Here is a 5228-nt window from a genome sequence, read left to right as displayed (position 1 = left end):
TAGCACCGCACGCACGGCATGGGCGGCGGCCGAGAGAGAGAAGGAGGGGCGGCGGCTAGGAGGTGGCGCAGCTCACCGGGGTATCGCCCCCCTAGCCCCTCCCTCGTATATATAGGGCGTACTAATGGGCTTCTATCTCATAGGCCCATTAGTAACCCTAATCCCTCTTGGATCAATATCCTTTTGGGCCTTTAAACCGTATTGTGATGATGGGCTCTTGGGCATATCACCAACAATCTCCCACTTGCACTAGAGACAATCATACAGGCAAGCTTTCCAACATTCCAAACCCCTTAAGTGTGTGACCCATTAGTTTCATGTGTAGGTGGTCGTGATCGGAAATCATTTCCGAATCACAAGTCAATAGCGGCACCTAGCAGGGCATAGTGACTCACAAATACACATAAAGATCAGATCGGCCGAACCTTAGATATACTCATACACCGATCCCTTTGCCACACGATACTAGTCAAGCTCAAAGCGAGATGTGTGCCACCTTTGTGATAGCTCGACCATTCTCTCGATCTAATAGTGGATTCTATTCATAACTAACCTTTAGTATACAGGTCTAAGAAAACATAAATGCATATCTAGGTTGATTGACTTGCAGAATCACTGAAAATCTAGCTCTAATCAGTTAATTGAGACCCAGAAACAGAGCTTACTCATTCCAGCTCTAATGACACAGGTCATAAACATGAATCCCATCATCTAGATCATAATAAAAGCTTTGGCACCAACACATGGTGCAAATTCTCAAGATACCAACACATAACACAGAAGCTTGTCGAGGAAATCTATGGCCTACAAATAAACATTGAAATCAAGCTAGAGCCGAGAACTATCCTAGTGTAGTAAATTTCAAATGCAAGAGCCATTAGACCACATCTCAGGAGATACTAGATGTTGGTTATCTGCATTAACAAACTTCGACCATGGTTTCCTGCTATGCATGCATCCAAAAAAGGATGTAAATGTACTTCACATAAACAATTATCTTGCATCAAAGGCCTGGTGAGCCATTGGTATATTGTACCTTCCAACAAGGGCTCCAAGCTGATGGTCAAGCTCAATTATGTACTTGTTCAAATAAGCATTCAGCCCATTCTGTTCCAAGTACCTGACAATAAAGGAATGTGACAATAATTAATGCTGATGCTTCAAAAAGTTCTGCAGATATAGCAGCAGTAATGGTCTCATGACAGAATATATCAGCGGATATGAACAAACGTATCAACAAGTAAATGTGCCGGCATGGACTAAAAGTAAACAACTAATTAATTTCCAGAGTATAAGTTCACTCAAAAACGAATAGTCCAAACTGTTGTTTCTGAATGCAATGGGACTAACAGTGACAGATAAAACGATGTTACTGGATAGATCACATGGGAAACATAAGCAACATATATAGTAGAAAGATTAATAAGAACCTAACTCAAATTTAGAATGAAGGGATATATTTTTTAGAAAGAGTTTAAGATCGCAAATGGAAATTAGGAGCTGAACGAGTGGATATGATTACCCCATATGCAGGGACATGTTTCTGCCAATGTGAAATTAAATTCCACGATAGCATAATAAATTGCAAGAACAGAATGAACACCGCAATACCATAGCCCTAATCGACCACACAAATCCTTCACCTGCATCCCAAAACTTTCTTCACCTATAGTAAGTAATTTGCAGCCTTGCAGCAGGGAAGGAATAGTATCATAGCACGGAAGTCGGAAGGAACAAAAAGAAATGAATTCACTCATATCTAAGCATGAGCAGAGATATCTACTGGAAAACGCAACATGAAAATTAATCAATCCAAACCAAGAACCCCTACTGCTCAACCACGATATACCTTATGGATGCGGATCCTTAAGTCTAAAGCACATACACTAGCCAGTATGTCTCTCCTCTCCCTTACCACTGTCGCTGCTCCGATGCGCCTCTACAGAGTCGCACAGTTGGATGAGGCGCCAAGGTGGCATCGCCGGCACGGCAGTGGAGAAAAACAAGGAACTAGGTGTCCAAGAGTGGTCCGCTGACATGGGCGAGATCAAACACGGGTACGATAATGACGGACACCGGCAAATCCAACACTAGATGCTCAGATTGGGAGATTATGCTCACAATTAATCAACAGATCAGCTCCTTCTATTTTCGGAGAGGGTCTCTGACCGCAAGCCACAAAGAAACATTAGGATTGGAAATCCATTTGTCACTCGTAGGATCAAAGAATTCCTCTCTGCAATTACCTTTGATCGATGCTTCCTTCAATTCCAAAGTCTGGAACAATGGGTTCTGATGCAATTAACCTAGATCTAGCTGGCCTGACGGCGGTGCCGGCAGGAGAAAACGGAGGCAGTGCTAATGACGCCACAATCCCCTCGCCGCCGCAGTCTAGGGCTCGAGGCGGAGTTGGGTGACTAGCTATAAAAAATATGTGCAAACAACTGAACCATCAGGGGCAGGATCTACCTGACGAGTGCCAGACTGCCCATGGCTGGGGCAGCAGGTGGAGTCTGTGTAGATGAGATCCGTGCGTTGCTTCTGTGGGTCCAGTGCAAGCAACCGGAGATGCAGCGCGTGGTGAGGAAGCTTGATGCACGCAGCGCCGATTCTGGTAGAGCGGTGTCACGAAACAGATCGCGAACTGGGAGGAGGGAGCTCCGTCAGAGGAGGGGAGCGCCATCGGGAGGGAGGGGCAACGGCGGGAGGAGGGAGCGTGCCGTCGGGAGGAGCGGCCGCGTCGGGAATGGGAGGAGGGAGCGCCGTCGGGATCTGCTCGCAACCTGAGGTGTAACATCCCGCCTCCCCGAGGCCGGGCCCGCTTACATCTGGCTGCTTTCTAGGACATAGACTGTCCTCACAGACCAACACCAGTCTTTTCTGCACACCTTGTTCTCACTCGTGCGCACCTGGGAAGAACTTCCCGGTTGGTCACCCATCCCCAAATTTCTCCGGGCCAAGCACGCTTAACCTCGGAGTTCTTTGGAGACCGGCTTCCGGAAAAGAAGTTGCAACTTGTTGGTATGAGTATCCTATTAATCCTATTAAGCTCTGGGCCGGGGTGTCACATTCTCACCCCCTTAAGAGACCGACGTCCTCGTCGGTCAATCCCAAGCCAGGAACGTCCTCTCTTGGCCACGTCCTGTACGTCTAGTGCCAGCAGCCCATGTGCCACGTCCGTGCGTCCAGTGCCAATGGTCCATGTGCCATGTCCGTGCGTCCAGTGCCAACGGCGCATCCCTGATGCCCGCGCACTGACCCGCCACGCGCCCATGCACATGCCGGTGGCATCTGCGCCCCCACGCGCCCATGCTCATGCCTCTGCACTTACGCCCGTACGTGCCCGTGAAACCGCGAGAGTCGGCTCTGATACCATTCTGTAACGTCCCGCCTCCCCGAGGCCGGGCCCGCTTACATCTGGCTGCTTTCTAGGACATAGACTGTCCTCACAGACCAACACCAGTCTTTTCTACACACTTTGTTCTCACTCATGCGCACCCGGGAAGAACTTCCCGGTCGGTCACCCATCCACAAATTTCTCCGGGCCAAGCACGCTTAACCTCGGAGTTCTTTGGAGACCGGCTTCCGGAAAAAAAAATTGTAACTTGTTGGTATGAGTATCCTATTAGTCCTATTAAGCCCTGGGCTGGGGTGTCACATGAGGGCACCTTGCTGAATTGGGCGAACGTACGAGTAGAGGCGGCAACGGTGGATGGCCGGCTAGGGCCGGCGGGAGCAGGCGCGGGCGGCACGGACGCCGGCGGCGCAGCGAATTGCGTTGGCCGGCGACGCAGGGCGGGGCGGGCGCAGGGAAACGCCCGGCGGCGCTGTGAATCGCGGCTCCCGGGGACGGACGGGCAGAACATCGCATCTGCGAGCTGGGGAGGGGGGAACCGCTCGGTCGTGGGGGGAGAAACTGGTCGTGGGGGAACCGCACGGTCGTGGGTCGAGGACGGCGCGAGCGTTCGAGTCGGGTGCGGGGGTCGAGCACGGTGGGCGGGCTCGGGTAGTTTATTCAGTACCAGAGTACCAAATAGACCTACGCGCATTCAGGTAGTTTATTCAGGTATATATATATTATACCTAGGTGCATTCTATACAGAGAATGCACTCAGACCAACCGGCGCGCTTGATCCGAGCCGGACCAACTGTCCCCCCCCCCCCCCCGCGCGCCTCACCCTGGTCTGATTCAGCACACTCCGTCGCCCCCCTTCCCCCAATTAACCGCACGCCATTGCCCCTAATTAACCGCACCCCCCACGTTCCTTTTTTTCGAAACACAGTTGCCCATTGCTTTTTGTTTCGTCCGCACCGCCGCATCCTCCCTCGCTGATTCCGCCGCGCCGCCGCATCGCCGTGCCGCCTTGTCCGTTGGCGTCGAAGCACTGCCGAGGGTGGCCACCGCCGAGTGCTTCCCTCGCGCGCTGCTGATTGCTGGTGTGGAACAAGCAGGAGCGGAGCAAGCAGGGGGTGGAGGAAGAGCTGCCGCGAGGGGGGGATTCTGCGCGCTGCCCCTTGCCGCATTTGCTTCGTTCATCGGTCCGCGCTCGCCGAGGCTTCGCTGGTGTGGTAAGTCGTGCGCTCCCACCCCCCTCACACCCGACCCTCCACCAGACATGCGCTCAAAATTAATCCGCCTTCCACTGCTCCCATCCCCGCTCACCTCGACTCTCAACCACATTCGCGCTCACAATCACGCGTACTGCATCCCGCTTCCACTGCTCCCATCCGCCCTCACCCTGACCCTCCTACCACACCCGTGCTCACAATCATGTGCATTGTACCCCCCCTTTTCACTGCATTTTGTTAGTGGAGGTGTCCCACTACGGTGATTTTTAGTTGGGGTTGGTGAAACGCGCCCCAGTGATGTAATGTCTCTGTTCTAGGTAGATTTTTTTTAGGGTGGGGGGTTCACAACAGTGATGCAATTGGCTACATGTGTGGTTACAAATGGTTTACACGCGTGGTTGCAAATGGCTTATGTTCTGCCCTTTTTTTTTTGGAAAACATGAGCCCAGTGATGCAATTGGCTTATGTGTGTGGTTGTAAACGGATTATGTGCGTAGTTGCAAACAAATTATGCGCGTGGTTGAAAATGGCATATGGTTAGTTTTTTTGGGGGGGGGGGAAATGGGACCCGGTGATGCAATTTTGGCTTATTTGTGTGGTTTTTGCAAATGGCTTACTTGTGTGGTTTGCAAATAGCTTATGTGTGTGGTTGCAATTGG

General features: G+C 51.4%; 1 long non-coding RNA gene across 1 annotated transcript; it reads right to left on the bottom strand.

Moving 5' to 3' along the window:
• Positions 1-569: 569 nt before the first annotated feature.
• On the bottom strand, positions 570-2508 carry LOC120677517. Its single transcript, XR_005676350.1, has 2 exons — positions 1037-2508; positions 570-943 (listed from the first exon to the last, which is right to left on the bottom strand). It is a non-coding gene; the product is annotated as an uncharacterized LOC120677517 (long non-coding RNA).
• Positions 2509-5228: the final 2720 nt, after the last annotated feature.

Source organism: Panicum virgatum, chromosome 6N (genome assembly GCF_016808335.1).
Source record: "Panicum virgatum strain AP13 chromosome 6N, P.virgatum_v5, whole genome shotgun sequence".
NCBI lineage: Eukaryota > Viridiplantae > Streptophyta > Magnoliopsida > Poales > Poaceae > Panicum > Panicum virgatum.
This window is presented reverse-complemented; position numbering and strand designations above follow the sequence as displayed.